This window comes from Macrotis lagotis, chromosome 6, assembly GCF_037893015.1.
Source record: "Macrotis lagotis isolate mMagLag1 chromosome 6, bilby.v1.9.chrom.fasta, whole genome shotgun sequence".
Lineage (NCBI taxonomy): Eukaryota > Metazoa > Chordata > Mammalia > Peramelemorphia > Peramelidae > Macrotis > Macrotis lagotis.
Window position 1 is genome coordinate 204282495 of NC_133663.1, and position 22623 is coordinate 204305117.

Genomic DNA, 22623 nt, shown 5'->3' on the forward strand with positions numbered 1-22623 from the left:
TCCTATCAAGCTCTCTTTAAACTGATTTTACCATCCATTATTTCTCTTTGGTTAATGAAAAGTTGTTGCCTATAATTGCCCATCATCCTTCTCCAAAAGATTTTATAAATACGTTTATGTTCTAAACTATTGCTGCTGTTGGTCACCATCTTTCTTGACTTGACAAGAAAATCAAGTGTTTGTTCACTAAGGTATTTTTTAGTCTTTTTTTGGTCTGGTTGCTTTACCTATTGGTTAAAGTTTTATATATTAATATACCATATATGCATATATAACACACTTTATATTTACACATATACACAAATATATATCATATATAAATGTGTGAATCTACATATTATTATATATATAAAGGCTATAACCCCTATCAGGTCCTTAATAGGAGACAGAATCCCCAGGATTGAACATAAGCCACATTGCATGTCTTATTTAAAAGTTGGCAGTTGAGGTGGGTCTATTTCCTGGATGTGTATCACTCATTCCTGGTGACTTTATGCTGTGCTATTATAGAGAATCCCCCAATTAGCTGCTGAGTTAGAAGGATTAGTGACTCTGAGGATTACAGGAGGGATTGATCTCCTTTTCCCCTGCTCATTTCCTTTGTGACTGCTAAGAGTACAAAGTGTTTGTTCCTTCCCCTAGATAATTAGTAATGAGATGTTCAAATCTAGTCAATCTGGTCAAGACTGGGTCAATACTAGTCTTGTACTGACTGATCTACTAAAGTGTCCATCTCTTCTTTCCATCTTCAACAGATTTTTATTGCAAGCCCTTTTCTACCTGTGTAAGGTTTCTTCAAGATTCTCTTTTTGCTGGTGTACAAATCTCCTTTTCCTCTCTCTGTAATCAGCATTTTTTTCACCATCCCCAAAGATTGGAGGAGGGATATTGAAAATTCCTTTCCAAGCTTCCTTTATCTCTGGGGTCCCATTCTCCTGATTGGAGATTGCTTTCATGGACCATTACTTCAGGAGGGACTCAAATTCATTTGCTGTTCTTTCTAGACTTCTTTTCCTTCTCCTCACTAAGCTGCATTTCCTCTCTTCCCTATCCCTCATTTTCAATTCTTCCTTATGTATGGTCTTCCTCAATATAAACTATATTGATTTTTATTATTAAGGGAATTAGTTTTTGCCCTGAAATATTAATTCACCTATTCTATCCAATCTTCCTATTTTTCTATTATACCATTTACTGCTTAGATTTTTTAATCCATTGACATTCTTTTTGTTTCCTCACCTTTATCCAATGTGGGATTTAAAAAGACCATCAGACAACAGAAAAAACTCTCCTATCCTACATTCAAGTTTTGCTAATCCCTAGTCACATGAAAGCAAATATTTACTTTCTTTGTCTTTCAATAATAGTGAAAATAATTTAACTTCTTTTAAGATTAGTGAATTTGCATGTTGATTATTCAGCTCCCCTATAGGTTCAATGTCTTCTCTTTTATTGTTCATCCAATTATTTTGTTTGAGGTTTATATTGTTTTGCAGGAAATGCTATTTTTTAGAACCAAATAATATTCTTTTTTCCCCCGCCTTTGGAATAAAATTTAAAATTTTCCTTTGATTTTTTTTGTAGGTATATATAATTAATTACTTGGTATTTTTCTTTTGATATTCCTTAGAATCTGATAAATTCTTTGTTGCCTAAAAAATTTCTTCTTTAATGTTACAGTTCTGAAATGTGACTTTAATGTTTCTTAATGATATATTTTATACTTAAGATTTTGCTCTATTGGTACTTATTCTGAAGATTCTGAAATTTGCCACATGCTTCTGATATTTCCTGACATTGTTTTCTCTGTGACTACTTAGAATATAACATTCAAGTTTTCTTCTTTATGGTATTTTCCTGAAACATATATAATCATTAGATCATCTCTTAACATCCTGTCCTCAAGTTCAGAATTCTTGTTTTGTAGAGTCTCATATATTTTTCTAATATGTTTGATTTTGCTTTTGATTATTATTTTTCCTTCTTTGAATTTTTTGCATTCCAGTTCTGCCTTTCTCTTTTAAAGAATTGCTGCACAAAGTGTCTTTTTTGTTGTTATTCTAAATTTATTAGTATGTGGTAAGAATTGCTGATTTTTCCTTAAAAAGGTCCAAATTTTTATCATTTGATAGTTCCATTTAATTCTTTCACTTTTCTGATTTACTTCAATGGTACTTAGATGGGCATATTGCCATTTCAGAAGGTCTTGCTTCTTGCTGTGATAGCTTCACCTTTTTGTCAAAGAATTTTAACTCAATTTCCTTTGTGGAAAATATTTGTCCACTGAGATTGTTCTTATCTTTGAATGATATGATTCATTTCTCTAATCAGAACTTGTTTCCGTCAGTTAATTATTCTGCTGATTTTTTCCCTCAAAAACACTTCAATAAATTTTGATTTTCAAAAATGATCTTCAGTAGGAAAAAAAGTTACTAAATGTATTTAATGTTACAGTAATATCTCTCTCTCCCTTCCCTGCTCTTTGTTTTGATCTGGAATTGCCAGCAGGCATCTTAGGCTTGAGATAAGGCCAGCTTGATAGCCTGAAAATGGCATCCTTGTCAATGTTGAACATTTCAGCAGCTCCACTGGCTTCCTGCTTCTCAGGATGTTGGTGACTACCAAGTGACTAATGGTGAAGCTAAGTTCACCTACTATGGCAGCTGCCACAGCTTCTCCATTACCATAGTAATAGTCTTCCACAGTCAGGATGTGGCCATGGCTGCCTAGGTACTCTCAAGGATGAGTTTCTTATCCACAGGCTTAATTGTAAAGGAATCTAGCATGGGATGTTAATTGTTTCTTTCTTCAGTTGCTTTGCATCTGTCAAGGTTGCAAAGAGGATCACTCCAGCTCCAATCATAGTCACCTGGTCATCTTTGCTCTGCAGGACCAACCTACCAAACTGGAAGTTTTCCTTGTTGTTGCAAATAATTGTATAATTGCATTCTTTGAGCAGCTGGTCTTTATGAAACAGATGCCCTTTGTTTTGGCAGCCAATTCTACTGCTTTCATAGGACAACAGTATCACTCAGGTAAAAGACTTCCGCTGAAAATGCTCCAGAACATGGAAACATCTTCAAGGGACATCTGAGAAGGAGCATCTTTACTAATGGACACAGTGTGAGCCACACAGGTTAATTTTGCTCTCAGAAATGGCTAATATACGGATCTGATTGAAGGCTCTGGTGAAGCAGGCAGTGAACATGTTGCAGAAAAGCACAATTTTTTTTTTTTAGGGTTTTGCAAGGCAAACAGGGTTAAGTGGCTTGCCCAAGGGAACACAACTAGGAAATTATTAAGTAACTGAGGTCGAATTTGAACTCAGGTACTCCTGAGCACTCTGGTGCTCTATCCACTACGCCACCTGCCCTGGAAAAGCACAATCTTATCCCATGTGACACACCCCATGGCAATTCTCACCATGTTCTGTTCTGCAATGAAACACTCAATGAAGTGATCAGGACAGTCCTTTTTTTAAAATTTATTTTTTATTCTCATTTTGTACAAATTTTTTTTACATTAATAAAATATTCTTGTTTACAAGTAAACAAAATATCCCTCCTCCCCCATGAATACAGATAGACTTGCTTGGGCGAAAAAAGTAAAGGGGAGAGAAAAAAATTAAAATAAAAAAAAATAATAGTAATAATTGTAGGTATGGCCAGGTGGCGCAATGGATGAAGCACCAGCCCTGGAGCCACGAGCACCCGAGCCCATATACAGCCTCATAAACCCAACAATCCCCCAGACGTGTGACATGCAAGCCACCCGATCCCCACTGCCCTGCAAAAACCAAAAAGAAGAAAAAAAAAAAGACCCAAAATAAAATAAAATAGTAATAATAGTAGGGGTGGCTGGGTGGCAGACAGAGCATTAGCCCTTGAGCCAGGAGCACCTGGGTCCAAATCTGGCCCCAGACACCAAAAGATCACCCTGCTATGTGGCCCCAGGCAGGCCATCCAACCCCACTTGCCCTGCACCCTCCCCCAAATAATAATAACAAAAAATGTGCTTGAGTCTTTGTTCCAACACCAACAACTCTGTCATGGGTGCATCTCATTCTTTATGATAAGTCCATCACAAAAGTTACTTCCATATTTTTCCACCATTGTCATTACTGATCGCAACTCTCTCCTTTCTTATTTCTCCACTACCATGTACTCTATTTTCTCTCTCCTTTCACTCTGACTCTGCTGTAGGGTTGTTGACTGGCTCAGCAGACAGATCCCTGGTTCTGGGGCCAAGAAGCCCTGAGCCCCCATACCACCCCTTAGGCCCAGAATCCACCTGGCCCCATGGTCCTGGGCAGGCCTTCCAATCTCAGCCCCTTGCAAGAAGTTATATCTGACTACTCTACCCCCATGGTCCATTCTCTCCTCCTTTATTCACATCCCCATCCCTTCCCTCTGCTTCCCCCTCCTTCTTACTCCAGATGTCTATACCCCATTGAGTATATTTGCTGTTTCCTCTCCTAGCCATCTCTGATGAGAGCAAAGGTTCCCTCATTCCCCCTTGCCTCCCTGCTTCCATATCATTGCAATAACTCATTGTAATAAAAAAAAATCTTATGTGAAATACCTTGGACTATTCCCCCTCTCCTTTTTCTTTCTCCCATTCCATTTCCCTTTTTTTCTATTGACTCCATTTTTACACCATATTTTATCTTCGAATTCAGCTTTCTCCTGTGCTTCAACTATAAAAGCTCCCTCACCTGCTCTATTAACTGAGAAGGTTCATATGAGTATTATCAATGTCATTTTTTTATGCAGGAATGCATGCAGTTCATCCTCATTAAGTCCCTCATATTTCCCCCCCTCTCCTCCAATCTCCATGCTTCACCTGAGTCCTGTATCTGAAGATCAAACCTTCTGTTCAGCTCTGGCCATTCCAAAAGGAACATTTGAAATTGCCCTGGTTCATTGAAAGTCCATCTTTTTCCCTGGAAGAGGACATTCAGCCTTGCTGGGTAGTTGATTCTTGGCTGCATTCTAAGCTCTTTTGCCTTCTGGTATATTGTATTCCAAGCCCTACGAGCTTCCAATGTAGTTGCTGCTAAGTCCTGTGTGATCCTGACTGCAGCAACATGATATTTGAACTGTGTCCTTCTGGCTGCCTGTAATATTTTCTCTTTGACTTGGGAGTTCTGTAACTTGGGTATAATATTCCTAGGCATTGGTTTTTTGGGATCTCTTTCTCTGGGGGATCAGTGGATTCTCTCCATTTCTATTTTGCCCTCTGCTTCTAGACTATCAGGGCAATTTTCCTGTAGTAATTCTTTGAAAATGATGTCAAGGCTCTTTTCCTGATTATGACTTTCAGGTATGCCAATAATTTTTAAATTATCTTTCCTAAGTCTGTTTTCCATATCAGTTGTTTTTTCAATGAGATATTTCACATTTTCTTCTAATTTTTCATTTTTTTGTTTTCAAGTATTGATTCCTGATTTCTGGTAAATTCATCAATCTCCCTGAATTCTATTCTTTGTCTGAAGGATTTGTTCTCCTCAGAGAGTTTTCTTATCTCTTTTTCCATCTGGCCAGTTTTGCTTTTTAAAGCATTCTTCTCCTCAATAACTTTTTGAACTGTTTTATCCATTTGACCTAAGCTGGTTTTTAGCATGCTATTTTCTTCAGCATTTTTTTGGATTTCCTTGACTAAGCTGCTGACTTCATTTTCATGTTTTTCCTGCATATCTCTCTCCTTTCTTTTCCCAGTTTTTCTTCCAACTCCCTCACTTGATTTTCAAAGTCTTTTTTGAGCTCTGTCATAGCCTGAGCCCAATTTCTGTTTTTTTTTTTTTTTTTGGAGTCTTTAGATGCAGGAGCTTGTGCTTCCTCATCTTCAGACTGAGGATTTTGATCCTTCTTGGGCTCATTTGCAAAATATTTCTCAATAGTCTTCTTTTTGTTTCTCTGCTTGCTCATTTTCCCAGCCTGGGCCTGGTTTGGGGTGCTTCCTGAGCTTTTGGGACACTCCCACAAGGGTCTCAGTGTGTGAGGCTCTGTCCTCCCTCCTGGTCTGTGAATGACCATAAGCGCCCCCTCTGCCATGGGGCTGAGGTGGGGGGGCCCTGCTGTTCTATGGTGGGGGGGCTAGACTGGGATCAGGATCTGAATGTGGTCAGCGCCCCAGAGTCCTATTCCAGGGGCAGAGGACCGAGTTCCCAGTTTCTCTTCACTCCCCCCCCCCCTCAGCTCAATGGGCTCATGCCTTGGGGGCTCCTGCTTACCAGCTCCACCTGCTTCTGTTTCTGGGTCTGGGCTGCAGAAAGACCAAGCTGCTCCCTGTGTGCCCTGAGGGCTGGGCTCCACGTGCTCTCTCTGGCCGAGGTCCCCCACTGTTCCCCCACTTTGTGCCTGGTGCTCCCTGGGGTGCAGCTCTGGAGACTGCCCCGCTGCTGTGAGCTGAGGCTCCCAGCGCCCTGGGGCTGCCTCAGTGAGGCTGAAGTTCTTTGGCTCAGGTGGGCCACCCCTCTGGCAGGCCGCCCCTCCGACCCCGGGGGAACAGAGCCTTTCTGCTCTTTTCCAGGTTACCTTGAGTAGGAGAACTGCCTCACTGGGTCCCTTTGTGGGTTCTGTCTCTTGAAAGTTAGAGTCCTTAGCTGATGAGTTTTATCAGAGAGCTCCTAAGACTCGATCCCTTCTTTTTGCCATCTTGGCTCCCTAGTCCTTTTTTTTTTTAAAGATTTTATTTGAGTTTTGAGTTTCACAGTTTTTCTCCCAATCTTACTTCCCCTCCCCCCACCCCCCCAATGGAAAGAAATCTGTCAGTCTTTATTTTGTTTCCATGTTGTACATTGATCCAAATTGAGTGTGATGAGAGAGAAATCACATCCTTAAGGAAGAAACAAAGAGTATAAGAGATAACAAGATCAGACAATAATATATATATATATATATATATATATATATATTTTTTTTTTTTTTTTCCTAAATTAAAGGGAATAATCCTTGAAATTTGTTCAAACTCTGTGGCTCTTTATCTGGATACAGATGGTATTCTCCATTGCAGACAGCCCCAAATTGTCCCTGGTTGTTGCACTGATGGAATGAGCAAGTCCACCAAGGTTGAACATCACTCCCATGTTGCTGATAGGGTGTACAGTGTTCTTCTGGTTCTGCTCATCTCACTCAGAATCAGTTCATGCAAATCCCTCCAGGCTTCTCTGAAATCCTGTCCCTCCTAGTTTCTAATAGAACAATAGTGTTCCATGACATACATATACCACAGTTTGCTAAGCCATTCCCCAATTAAAGGACATTTACTTGATTTCCAATTCTTTGGCACCACAAACAGGGCTGCTATGAATATTTTTGTACAAGTGATGCTTTTACCCTTTTTCATCATCTCTTCAGGGTATAGACCCAGTACTGGTATTGCTGGATCAAGTGTATGCTCATTTTTGTTGGCCTTTGGGCATAGTTCCAAATTTCTCTTCAGAAAGGTTGGATGAGTTCACAGCTCCACCAACAGTGTAATACAGTGTAAAACAGATTTCCCACAACCTTTCCAACAATGATCATTATCCTTTCTGGTCATATTGGCCAGTCTGAGAGGTGTGAGGTGATACCTCAGAGAAGCTTTGATTTGCATTTCTCTAATAATTAATGATTTAGAGCAATTTTTCACATGGTTATGGATTACTTTGATCTCAGGATAATCCTTCTTGAAGAGTTCTGAAAAGATAGACTTATTGGTGTCCCCATTCCAGGGCAATTACACAGTCATTAGTGTTTCCCAATTTATCTAGGGCAACACCATAGGCTTTGTGAGTGACTAACTTGTCTCCAAGTTTGAAGTTTTGTGGAGATGGCATCCAGATGTTGGTGATATTAACCATAGGGCCCATTCTCTTTGGGTAGAGTAGCTAGATTTCCTTGATGACCTGTTCAATCATGGTTTTGGGAAGTGGCTTGACATGCCAAGATTCCATATCCTGTATACCCAAGATTCTTCTCCTTTTATACATCTTTACAATGACAGTCAGTGGTTTGTTTTCTCTGATAGAAGGAATCTTAGAATTCTTCCACACTCTGATCATCACAATGATTGTGTTCTGGTACATTTCTGGTACACTTCTACTTGGTGTTGCAGTGGGACAAGGTCATTCTAGTCCAATCAGTTAATGTCAAAGATGGCAACCAGATTGTCCAACTTGTAGAATTTTGTGAAGGCCATGGCCTCCCATAGAACCTTCAGATACTCCCCCATTGCCCAGAAAACAATAGACACAGCAACTGGCTATGTTGTAGTATTTGCCAGTGTAGACCATTCCATAGCCTACTCCAAACCCTTGACCCAGGGAGCCAGTAAGCACATCTTTGAAGGCTTGTTTTAGGGCCTGGGTTACTGTCTAGAATGGAATTGATCTTCCTCAAGTTCAACAGCTCAGCCTCTAGCAGGAAACCAGTCTCAGTACAGATTGCATAGAGGATGGGAGCTGTTTGACCCTTGGAGAGGACAAAATGGTCATCGTTGAAGTCCCTGGTGTCCTGGGCTTTCTACGTCATGGTATGGAAAAAGAAAACTGCCATGATCTTGACTACACTGCAGCATGATGTGGGGTTGCCTGAGGAAGTTATAGTGGTGGTTTGGATGGAGTTGATTTGACAAAAAGTCAGTTGGTGATGTCCTTCAGTGCCTACAGTTTCTGTATGGCAATCCTATATAGCAAAGGGGATTTGATGAGGATCCTAAGCTTGTGAGGCAGTAGCAATGTGAGCTGAGGAGAGAGATTGAAGAAGAAGGAGGAGGAAGAGTTGCTGATTTTTTCCTTATGGTGTCCTTGCAAAAGGATATTCATCATCAATTCTTTCTTTTCAGACACCCAAACTGGTGATGCCCACCTCTAGCTCTCACTTCTTGTTCTTTGTACTTTCAGATAGTCAGTCAGAAAACATTATTAAGTGTTTACTGGTTTCCAGGAACTGAGCTAGGCACTGGGGAACAAACAGAATCAACAATAATAGTAGAACCTGTCCCTTGAGGAACTTACATTTTAGGGGAAGACAATACATAACAGAAAACTAAAAAGTATAGAGGAGGTTGGAAAGGGTGAATTATAGATTAAAGAAGTCCAGAGAGTCAGCGGCATTCCTTCACTAAGAGAGAAATGACAAAGTCAGATTGAAGGACTACTGAACAGGTTTTGTTTTACTTCAATTTAGCTTTGCAGTAAACAAACAAAGCCCTCTAAGTCCTTTGTCTTTCTGTAAGCCAAAACAGGAATTGTGTATTAGGAGAAGCACTATGGTAATTGCTGGAAACCAAGGATCTCTGGGACTCCTGGACTTGCATAGTTACCCATAAACTTGGACATGACCATCCTGAGACTGATGTTTGATCATTTATGATTAAAGAAACAGAAAAAGTCTCTTCATAAAAGTGAAAAACTCAAAGAGAGGCTCTGATTCAGGTTCATGTGGCTAACACCCCACTCCACCCCCTAACTTTAACAGTCACAGGTATGCTCACATTCCCAATTGACAGAAAGAGAGTAAATGATATAGGTCAATCTTTTTTTAAAGGTCTACTGAAGTCTTTGGTTCTTTCTATTCAGTGACCAATAAGGAGATCACTCTGTCTTTTTCAAAGCATCCAAGTCCTTCAAGTCAGAGTCACACAGGGCTGGTTAAGAGCAACCAAGATTGTAATGATCCCCCAAACCCACATAATGAACTAGTACTTTTGATTCATTGGAAACAAGTAGCACCATTATGGAAATATCTTGTTACACCTATCAAAGTTCTTTAGATTGCTGAATTAACTCCATGGATTGCCAACAGCTTAACAAAGTTTGAGCAATATAAATTCTTTACACACTTTGTTTTGCTTCTATAGATTGCTTGACAAATTTCTCTTGAGTAACTGTGGATCCTATTAAGAATGCTCTGGACTTTTCAAATCCAATCTGTATAATATCATCTACATATATAAATCCCTACACTCTGTCTTTCTTTTCTTTTCTCATTTTGACTTTGCCCAGGATTTTCTCCATGATACTTGTGAACATCATCTCTCAGAATATGTCCCTCTTTTAAATTTTGCTTGATAATGATAGATGGTAGATAAATCAGAGAAACTTAGAGACACACAAATAAGTATGTGATTATCATCATGGAATTCCATAATTCTATATCTTTGAAAGTCTTTATTTCCTCCACTTATAATTATCTGCTTATTTCTGATCATTGTGTCCATTCTGCACATATTCTGAGAGCCATAATTAAATATTTAATAGTTTGCTCCTGCTTCCCTAGTTATAGTGAATAAACATGTGTGCCAGGGGCTGTATAGGGTTTTCAGGGAGGCCCAACACATCTGGTCTGAAGGCTGTTGAGCCTTTTTTCAGGGCTACTCAGACATCTTTGGTGTCTTCCTTCACCCAACTCTCACCCTGTGACTTCAAGAAGCTGTAGCATGAACAGCAGCCACACTCTGGTAAATCATGTCGGCAGATGACTAAACAGGTTGAGGGTAATTTTCAGGCCTCAAACCTGAGAGTGAGTTAGGAGCATGTGAAGACTTCCTTTGGGGTAATGGGCAGATGACAGCAATTTTTATCAAAGGCTGAAGAAGCAGGTGCTTTGGAATGCTTAGAGCTTGTTCAAACATGGAAGACTCCAAGGTCAGTCACTAAATCCTAGGCTTTCACCAGTCATCTGGACTTTCTGTCTTATCACTAGACTTCAATGACTCTGGAAGAGAAATTGAGGTGAGATCACACACACACACACACACACACACACACACACACATCAAGACATCACTGCATAATGGCACTGGTTTTCTTCAAAAACAAGGATCAACAACAACAAAGTGCTTTGAACATTGTTAAATTATGGAGATACAAAAAAAGGAAGAAAAAGATAGTACCTGTCCTCAAGGAGGGCAATGAGGGACTTATAATCTAAATGGAGAAGACAACATAGAAAAGGAAGCTGAAGGGAGTAGGACACTAAGAAGTACCTGATCCATGGGCATATTTGTGGAGTTGAAATCAAGCATAACAGAAAATGAAGGATTACTTGGAACATTCTATGCCTTCTATAAAGAAAAGTTTATTGTTTTGCCCTCTAGCCCTCCAATCATAGAGGAGTGGCAACTAAAGTTACTAAGGAGGTATAAAGTAAGAAAAACTGTTAATCTGTTTGAAGATGAGATTTCAGGAAATGAGCTTATTTTAATGTTCATGGAATCAAAAATCAAGCAGAATCACTTTTGGAAAAAAAGCTTAAGGATATCACTAAGTGCCTTTAAAATTCTCTTCTAATATGAATTCTTACTGTATCTATTGGTTAGATCCAATCACCTTTTATAACTCAATCTTAAGAGTCATTGCTACTTCCTCTCTTAGCTCATTGGATCCTGAGCTTTAGAGTCAAATAAGGTAGATTCAGAGTTGGTGCTGATGAGAACAGATTGTGGAAGTGTCAGCAGGATCTTTTTCATTAGCAAATGATGAAGTATTTTGATTTTGTGACCATGTACATGATGGTTCTAAAAAATATATCAGCTGTTAATCATAATTTTCTTGGGCTAAAAATGAAATAACAAAAAGTTTTATCCATGAAATTTTATTCTCTAGGAGCTTTCTGAACCCATGTGTGAATGGTATCATTAAAGATACCAATCCTGATTCAAAATTTTTGGAGCATTTTATACAGAAAGGAGAAAGAATCATAAAACTGAGCTAGGTGACCAAGGAGATTCCATATAGATAACATAGTTCTACATTATGATCCTCTCATAAGTTATAATGTTTGCTTCAAATTTCTATTGATAAGAATCCCTCTTAGGCTGGAGAGAGAATTACAAACAACCAAGATAGCTCTTATTTTGTGATTTGTTGATCCAGGCAAAGGAATTTATTGGTGCTATTACAAAGCTGACCAGTTAGTATTGACACAGGTCAAGTCAATATTCAGTTTTAGGAAACAGGCCTAGACATGGCAGATTGACATTTTTACACACAGAGATAACATTCAGATTTATAAATTTTTGTTGGAGTTTGAGAAACTAATTTTTTAAAAAAATTAGAAATATAGAATAAAACTTAGATACACTTTTACCACATGTCATCTTCTGGGGGAACTGTGTAATGTTGAAGCTTCCCTACATTGGTTGTTACAAGGAAGTATAATAATGTTATTCCTGTTTCTCAGTGTTCCAGGAAGAACTACCTGGACTAGTTAGTTCCCTAGAAGTCTGAAATTAAAAAAAAATCCATATGCTCTGCATATTTGTGAAAATTCAAGGAGGATCTCTAGTGAATTTGAGAGTTGGCAAGTGCAATATTTGCTTTTAGAATGGGCAGAAATTCCTGGGAGGTGGTTATAAAGACAAGGGAAGAAAACAAGCATTTATTTAGATGCCAGATTGTTTGCTATGTATTTTATAATGAGCATCTCATTTGATTATCCCCATTAAGAAACAGAAGAAACTGAGGAAAGCAGATGTTTAAGTGACTAATCCAGAGTCCCACAGCTAGTAAGTATCTGAGACCAGATTCAGGTCTAAACTTGAGGTCTGGCCCTCTATCCACTATCCCACTTAGCCATTTAGCTAAGTGAACTCATTTTATTAAAAATGTCCCAAGAAGAATCCTCAGAGCAGATAACTGCAAGTTGGTTTTACATTATCACTTGAGTATAAATGACACCCAGTGATTTATATTTAAATAAAGGAAAACACAGATGCAAATACTTAAAAATAAGAATAAAGTGCATTGTTTCTGCATTTGAATGAAGACAGGAAAATAGATAATTTCTTTTTTGGGGGTGCATTTTATTTTCTTTAAATTTTTTTGTTTTATATATTTTATTTTTTCAAAAACAAATTTGTTTATTTTTAACATTCTTTCTTTTTAAGTTTTATATACCAATTACTCTCCCCTCCTTCCCACTGAGAAGGAAAATGGTATAATATCAATTGTATATGTAAAATTTTGCAAAAAATATGGCCATATTATAAAAAAGCAGGAAAAATGAAGAAAAGAAAATTATATTTAAATTTGCATTCAAATTTAATTAGTTCTCTCTCTTGAAGCATTTTTTCCACCATGAGTCTTTTGAAATTCTCTTAAATCATTGTATTGATTGGAGAAACTAAGTCTTTTACATGTGACCATGATCATTGCTTTTCTAACAATGCACCATAATCTCCCAGTTCTTCTCACTTCCATAAGTTTGTATAGGTGGATCAAAGGGTATGCACAGTTTTATAGTTCTTTGGGCATACTTCCAAATTATTCTCCAGAATGGTTGGATTAGTTCACAATTCCAACAATAATTTGTCAGTGTACTTACTTTTCTCATTGCCTCCAATATTTTTCATTTCTTATAGGTGTAAAGTGGTACCTCAGAGATGTTTAAATTTATATTTCTTGATTTAGAACACTTTTCATATAATTATAGATAGTTTGATTTTCTTCTGAAAACTATCTGTTCATATCTTTAGTTCATTTATAAATTTGGAAATGATTCTTATTTTTATAAATTTGATTCAAATTCCTATATATTTGATAAATTAAGAATTTATTGCAGAAATTTGCCATAAATTTTAGATTTCTATGATACCTTTAGGAAAATATAGTTTCCCTATTTACCTCTTTTAATTAGCTCTATTTTTGCTTTTGCTTTGTCTGAGACTATGATTGCTACCTCTGCCTCTTTTACTTCAACTGAAGCATAATTGAATGTTCCCTTGACCTTTATTTTAACTCTGTGTATATGTCTTTCTGTTTTATGTGTTTTTTCTAAACATTGGATTCTAATCTATTCTGCTGTTTCCCTTTTATGAATGAGTTCATTCTATACACTTTCAGTTATGATTACTGTACATTTCCCTTTATACTATTTTATGTATCCTGTCTTTTTGTTCCATCCCTTCCTCTTATTTCTTTATTGATAATACAGATTTTTATACCCAATGGAGTGTATCTTTATCTATATATGTATGTGCATGTATCTATGTATATTCATACAGATTTAGATGCATACACAGATGCATACATATACATGGATGTGTATTACGTATATAGCTATATATGTATATATTTACAAATACCATATGTATATATACAAATCTTTTCCCATGTGTATATGTGCATACAAATATATGTATATACATATACATATATGTGTGTGTGTGTGAAGAGAGAGAGAAATTTGAACCAATTCTGATGAGAGTAAGGTTTAAACTTTGCCCTGAATTCTCCTGTTCATCCCCCTACTATAAAAGCTATTTCTCGTGTACTTTTCTTTGAGAAAATTTTCATTATCCTCCCTCTTTCTTTGCACTTTTTTCTATGCATTCTTCTCAATCCTTCATTTTTTGAAATCATCTTAATAGATTTACACTTATGTCATCTATGTAGATTCTTTCTAATTTCTCTATGAATGAGAAACTTCTTTGAAGTTACATATATCATCTTTCCATAAAGAAATGTAAACAGTTTCACTTTACTGAGTCACCTATGAATACTCTTTCATGTTTACCTTTTTGTGGTTCTCTTGAGTCTTGTGTTCAAAAGTCAAATTTCTATTCAGCCTTGGTCTTTTTTTTTTAATCAGGAATTCTTGTAAGTCTTCTATTTCATTAAATATCCCCCTAAAAGACTATACTCAGTTTTTTGGGTAGGTCATTTTAGTTGTAATCCCAATTCCTTGGCCTTATGGACTATAATATTCTAATTCCTCTTTTTCTTTAATGTGGAAACTGCTAAATCTTATGTGATCTTGACTGTGGCGAGGTAAGTGGGGTGCATGCAATATTTCCTTCTTGACCTGGGAGCTCTTATGATATTCTTGGGAGTTTTCATTTTAGGATCTCAGTGAATTCTTTCAATTTCTATTTTACCTTCTGGTGTTAAGACTTTGGGGTTTTCCTTTATAATTTCTTGAAATACAATGTCTGTGTTCCTTTTTTATCATAAATTTTCAAGTGGTCTAATAATTCTTAAATTATATTTCTTTCATTTCTTTTCCAGGTCAGTTGTTTTCCAATGAGAGACTTCATATTTTCTTATCTCTTCCCCAGTCTTTTAAATGTTATATTATTTCTTGATGTCTCATGGAGACATTGATTTCTATTTGCCCAATTTTAACTTTTTAGGAATTCTTCACTGAGTTTTTGTACTGCTTTTTCTTCCTCATTGGTCAATTCTGATGTTAAATGAGCTCTTTTCTTTAGTGAAGTTTTGTGCTTCTTTTATATTAGACTAATTATTGTATTTTCTAAGGTATAATTTTCTTCAGTATTTTTCTTGTGCCTCTTTTTTATTAACCTGTTTGTTTTCATAATTTTCTTGCATTGTTCTCATTTCTTTTCCCAAGTTTTCCTCTAGCACTCTTATCTGTTTCTTTCCCTCTTCCAGGGATTTTTCCTGGTCTTGGTCTCCAATTAACATTTTTCATTGAGGCTTTGCTTGCAGCTGTTTTAACATTATTGCCTTTTTCTAAGATTCTATCTTGGTTTTTCTTGCCATTCTAGTAGCTTTTTATAGTTAAGTTCTTTTTGTGATTGTTTGCTCATTTTCCAGCCTTTCTTGACTTTGATCAATGTGTTGAAGTTATCGATCTCTGCTCACTAAGCTTTAGAATTTTTTTGTGCTGTTCTTTTCAGAGCTAATTCTAGAGATTTCAAGGCTTATGATCCAGAGAGAGGTGTGCTTACTGCTTCTCCTAGTCTTCTGACTTTGTTATTATCTCTGGATTGAGAGTTCAGTAAATTGCGGCAGCTAATGCTGCCTCCATGACCCACAGGTGTTGTGCAGAGCTCTGGGTCAATTCCCTCCCTGGTGTTACAGATCTCTGCCTTCAAATTCTAAGTTTTCTTAACCTGGCAAAATGTCTTACCCACACCTTTTGTTTTGCTTCACCACTCCAAAATTCAAATCTAGGAGTTATTTTAAAATTATTTGGAGGGGAATGCTTGAGGATTTCAGTTAGCTCCTCTAATCTACTGATTTGATTGTCCTCTCCTGTCCTAATCTTATAAAATTAATCCAAGCTACAAGGTAAATCTTCATCTTTTAGACTCTAGGAAATAATCCTACTTTACATTCTTATCATCGTGCACAATTCTATTGCCCCAAATTAGACTCATTATCCTTATTCCTAAATTAATCTCTCTCCCTGATTTTCCAATTTTTTGTCAAGCTACATTTCTGAGTGACCCAGATTTATAATCTTGGGTTTATCTTTGACTTATTTCTCTATTTTGCATCATATATCTAGTCACAGAATAAATATCTAGAACTGGAAGCATCCTTAACTATCATCTTGCACAATATTTCATTTTACAAGATTAGACCCAGGGAAGAGGGGAAGTGATTTGCTCAAATTATTTCAGGTGTTTTATGACAGAGTAAGAATTCAAACCTAGGTCTTCTGATTCCTAGGATTTGGTTATCTCTTTTAATCATTACTCACTGAATCCATATGTTCTTTTTTTTTCTTTTCTTTTTTCTTTTTAGTTTTTGCAAGGCAATGGGGTTAAGTGGCTTGCCCAAGGCCACACGGCTAGGTAATTATTAAGTGTCTGAGGTCGGATTTGAACTCAGGTACTCCTGATTCCAAGGCCAGTGCTCTATCCACTACGCCACCTAGTCGCCCCACGAATCCATATGTTCTTTAAAATTATTTCTTATGCTTATTTTCAACTTTGTTCATTTTATTATTTTTGCCTTGGTTTTTCTCTTTACTCTCTTCTGCCTTTTCAGATTCTACTCATGTTTTAAGTTCTACCTCAAGTCCTACATCTTCCATAGTCTTTCCCATCTACCCCAGGTACTGTCAATATCTCCCTTTTCTCATTTTCATAATAATGTATTGTTCATCTGACTTGTTATAGCACTTAATTTACTTGTTTTATGTGAGTATAACCTGTTTCAACTTAAAAACAAAGACTATTTCTTATTCTTTTGTATATCCCCATTGCGATTGGAAATGCTGAGCACAGAGTATGCTAATAAAAATACTTGCTGAATTGCAAATGCTAATTTGATACTTTACTACATTATCATCAAGTGATTCTAGTATAATCAGTTAAGTAGGGGAAGGCACAACTGGACAAAACTGGTTTGGAAGCTTGTAATTAAAACAAATCAGAGTAGGAAGTTCTAGTTTAAGGAAACTTCCTGTTTAATATTTTAAAAATAATATTAGATTTAAAAATATTTTATGTCTTTTATTTTAGTTTTTTTTTTTTTGCAAGGAAAATGGGGTTAAGTAGCTTGCCCAAGGCCACACAGCTAGGTGATTATTAAGTGTCTTGCGGCCAAATTTGAACTCAGGTACTCCTGACTCCAGACCCGGTGCTCTATCCACTGCACCACCTAGCCGCCCCAAGATTTAAAAATATTTTAAATAAATTTTTTTAAATAGAAAGTTTCATTCACCCATAAATACTATTTCATCAATGTATTTTATTTATGTTATCTTCAAAAAGCAATTAGGCAAGCTATTTTTAAAATTATATTTTAAATTATATCACATGTAATGATCAAGTGATACTATCCAGCAAAGCTTGAAAACAAAAATGAAAGGAGAAAAATTCTTGCTGTTTCTCTAGAAGATGAATTCCTTTGAAATTTTGAGTCACTCTTCTCAGTCAATTCCTTTTTTTTTCACATGTAGTGGAACCACTCTTCAATCACTACTTTCACTGCACTAAATATTCTCAAGGAGACACAATGGAGAGGACAATGTGGTTCTCACAAATATCTCCTTCACCAGACCATCATGGTTACTTGGTTTCTGGTGTTAGAGGGGCAGAAGACAAATTCCAAATACATTTTAAATTTTGATTCATGGAAATTTATGAAAAGTAGTTAATAATTAAAATCATAACATTTTAAATCATAATTCAGAATTCTTAAACTAAAATTAAAAATCCTAGGCATTTTAAACAAGAGAGCTGATCAACTCTCTTTTCATCTTTTCTGTATCAATTTCTAGATTCTAGATTTCTGCCTTCATTTTGAGTTTTTTTCACAAATTAATAACAGACATATATAATATAAAAATATATATGTCATAATTTTATATTATGCAAGAAACACTTCTAAGCACTATGAAACAGTCAGAAATTAGAAACAACTTGAAGAAATAGAAAAGTCTAATAATACATATGTATTATCTACATGTGGTGAGGGGAAGGAATTAAATACTTAAGCAGTCTATGCCTGCCACATGCTACATCCCCCTCTTAGGCAGAAGAGAGAATGAAAGAGATAGAGACAGAGAGAGAGACAGAGAGAAAAAGAGACAGAGAAAGACAGGGAAAGGGACAGAGAGAGAAAGATAGAAAGGTGGACAGACAGACAGAGAGAGAGAGAGAGTAAACAAGAGAGCAAGAGAGGTCGGGTAGGGGAGACAAGACAGATCTAAATGTTACTGAAGAGAGGGACAGCTATGATTAAGTGATGAAATCATAACTCTGGCTTGGGGAGGTAAAAAAGGGTTTAGACTTTAATTCACAAATTGTACAAATGGTTTACAAGTTACTATGAAAAGCTTAAAATTCTTATTGAATCATGTCTGACTCGTCTAAATTCCGGGACTGACCTTTGCTGTTAATGGAGTCATTACACTTTCCCCTTTGTCTCTGTCATGTCAGTGTCTTCTGAAATGCCATTGTCTTTTCACAAAACCCGTGTTCATGTACACCTGCCCAGGAGAGGGTCTTGCCCAGGCTGAGTAGAAAACAATGCTATCTCTCTAGGACTCCAATTTCACATATTCACTTAAGTAGGTCTTGGGAACTTTTATTCTTTTCCAGGATTGGGAGGAAATGAGTCTTCTCTCTAAAGATTTAAATGTTCTTTTGTTTGGATAACAAACAAAAGAATTCTCATAGGACTAACAAGCTTCACTTTCAGATATATTTCTCCTTGACTAGGGAGATAAGAAGAGTATTGTTCCCTATTAGAGGTAACAAGAGTAGCACACATTTTAGCAAAAAGCCCCCAAAGTTACTTAAGTGCCAAAGCTTGAACTTGAATGAAGTCACATTTCCAAATCCAGAAATTTTTCCACTATGTCACATTCATACTTAGATGGAGCTATAATATCATGAATGGGAATACTCCCTACCATGATATATATCATAATCCATTCATATCTTGTCATTCTGTCTAACTCTTGCCACTCCTTATACTGAAGATTTTCTTCTCCATCTTTCAGTTTTTCCTTTATATCCATTGGGGCATCTTATCATTCTTTTTATTTTAGGATTTATTTAAGGCAGTGGGGTTAAGTGACTTGCCCAAGGTCACATAACTAGGCAAATATTAAGTGTCTGAGGTTGGATTTGAACTCAGGTTCTCCTGACTCCACGTTCAGTGCTCTATCCACTGTGCCACCTAGCTGCCTCTCTTATCATTCTTAATACATGAATGAATCATTTTCTTTTGGTCATACATCTCTCTGCAGGTATTCCCTTTGTCACTTTTCCTGACAATTTGTTCTTGGGAAAATGATAACACATATACATGCACATGCATGTACTATTAATCATAATTTTCTTTGGTGAAAAAAAAGAAATAGCAAAGTTAGTTTTATTAATGAAGTTTTATTCTTTAGGATCTTGCCAAAAACCTATGGGTGGATGGAATCCTTACAAATGCGAAGCCCAACACAAAATTTTGGGAGCATTTGATATAAAAAGGACAAAGAATCATAAAACTGAGTCAGATAACCTATTATATTTCACATGTATGATATAATTTTACAGTATGATCCTCTTATCTTACAATATGGCTTCAGATCCTATTGATAACAATCCCACTTAGATTGGAGAGGAAATGTAGCCATAGCATTTCTTCTTTCCTCATCCAAGATGTCTCTTATTTTGTGGTTTGTTGATCCAGGTAAAAGAATTTATTGGTGCTATCACTGAGCTTTCAAGGCAGTATTGACACAGGCCAAGTCAACATTTCAGATGTAGGGGGCAGCTAGGTGATGCAGTGGGTAGAGGACCTGAGTTCAAATCAGCCTCAGACTCTTAATATTACCTATCTGTGTGACCTTGGGCACACAAAAACTTGCTCAAAGTCACACAGCTAGGTAATTATTAAGTGTCTGAGGCCTTGCATAAACAAACAAAAAAAACCTCCTAAAACATTTTACATATAAGAGACAGGCACTGATGTAGCAAACTGAAATTTTCACACACTGAGACAACATTCAGATTTATAACTATTAGTTAAGAGTTATAAGTGTTAGTTAAGAGACTAATTTTTATCAGAAATACAGAATTAAAGAGTATCAGACTTAGACAATACATATGCTTACCTAACTTAAGGAAGTCATTTAAATACACATACTCACACACACACACACACACACACACACACACACACACACACACAAACAGAGCTCTTGCTTTACATAAATGGATCATTTCTCAGACCTCTAGGTAAAGTAATACAATAAAGTATACACAATAATTAGTGAATATAATAAAAGCATACTCAAAATAATACTTCCTCATCATAAAATGTACTAAAAAGCAGACATATATTGTACTATGATAAAAAAATATTATGAAATTGATAGAAAAGAGAGTCATAAGGTATGCAAAGTATATGGTATACAGTAAAGCTAACATATGTGTGCAGTATGTTGCCCCTTCCCCACCTAATATATTTAGCCTTTATCACTGGTGGTTGACTAACTTTTTAATTAAACTATCAAGAATCATTTGGAAAATGGGGCTCTCTTTTTTCTTTTGTTTATCTGATGATAACAAAAAATATAATCCTCAATTAGTCTTTGAACTTTTAAAAATCTTGAAGTATTTGAATCCATATTTTTAATACAAGAAAAAACATCACTAAATTGATGAAATATTTATGCTAGCTATTTTTTTTTATTGTGAACCTTTTCACTTCAGGTTCCAAAGTTTCCCTTGCTTCTTCTTCCCTTTCTTTTGCATCCTTGCAACTAGCATGCAGTTCAATCAGATCCTCATTTGTCACTTGATCTCCAAGGGACTTATCTCTATCACATCATTCTCATTCACTTCTAGCTACAATTTTGTGCTAGCTTTACAATCTTCTTACTCACTTATTTGAACACTTCATCTCTGTGAAATTCATAAAAATCAGGAATGAATTGTGGGCACATTTTTTCCTAAACTCCCTTCTGTTACATCTTCACATACCTTATCAATTTTGTGGATTGCAAGGAAAATATTCTAGGATTTCCAGAAACCTCTCATTTGTCAAGTCCTTACCTTCATCCAAAACTACAGTTGCCTTAGCAAATCCAAATGAATTTACAATCACTCCCTGATCCATAGTTTGTGATAAGGAGGTAATATTAAGGGGGAAATTCACTTTTACATTTTCATAAAAATCATTCAAATGGGGAAGCTGACATTCAACATAAGTAGAATCTTGAAAAGAATGCCATTATCCTTTCAAAATTCCTGGAAGAAAACAGTGCATAAATCATTGTTCAAAGAAGATAAGGGTTAACCAGGTCTTAAGGTTAGCAAAATATGGTGTTGCCTTGCTGATTCCTTCCAATGCTCTGGGATTTTCTGAGAGGTGCACAAGAATAGGTTTAATGTGCAAGTCATAGATCCAAACAAAAGAATAACTTTATTTTTCCAAGTTTTGCTCCCTGGCATAGTTTTTTTTCTTTCACTAGGATACAGGTTAGAGATGACATTCTTTGATAAAATAGGCCAATTTCATCTACATCAAACATTTGATTCTTAAGGAACTTTCATCTAATTTTTTTTTGTAGGAACTCTGGAAATTTCTTTTTTTTTAAAAACTTCTCTAGCAGCCTCTCCTGACACTTGTACATATGAAATCTTTCATGATGTAATATCTTGCAAACCAGCCACTGCTTGCTGTATTCCTTCAGAATACTTTACCTTTAAATCTTCAGAGGTTTTGACCCTTGGCTTCAATTGTCATTAAGCTTAAAGGAATATTATGGGTCTGGTCTTCTATACACATAGTTAACAATTTCTTGATCCCTAGAACAACATCTTCTTTCTCTTTGTTTTAACAGATAAGTCCACTTCATATAAGCACTGCCTTCTGCACTGAAGAAAGCTCCTTTATTTTCACAGTCAACATCAGAAGACTAAGTTGATGTGCAATAAATAACAATTTTTTTCCTCCTTATTTTCTAATTTGTTTCATTTCCAGGACTATTGGTTCACACTTCTGAGATGGTTCACTTTTCACATTAGCCACCAGTGAGATATAGTATCCCTCACTGTCTACAGATACTCAGGAATTGACTTAAAGATGCTTCTGAACTTTCCACCAGAACATACACTGCCTATATCATACAATCTTCTTTGAGTAATGGATTTTCATATTCTTTTTGGAAGGTAGATTTTTATACAGAATTCAATATGTAAAGTCAAATTGAGGTAATGTGAATTTACATAAACCAAGAACTGTCTATATATGTGCATATATAGTATTATATATAAACCAGTTTATATTTATGTATATGTACATATATATGTATTTATACATGTTAATATGTAGCAAGGGAGTTCTGGGGACAGAGAAACACTGTGATATTTTGTGTTGGAAACAAATCTTAAAGTTTTTTCTATACATTAAAGTATTGTACTGTTCTGTAT

At 36.2% G+C, this 22623-nt stretch overlaps 1 pseudogene; it reads right to left on the reverse strand.

Annotated features, from left to right (window-relative positions):
- Nucleotides 1-2413: 2413 nt before the first annotated feature.
- On the reverse strand, nt 2414-10986 carry LOC141492317 (transketolase-like; annotated as a pseudogene).
- Between the last annotated feature and the right edge of the window lie 11637 nt (nt 10987-22623).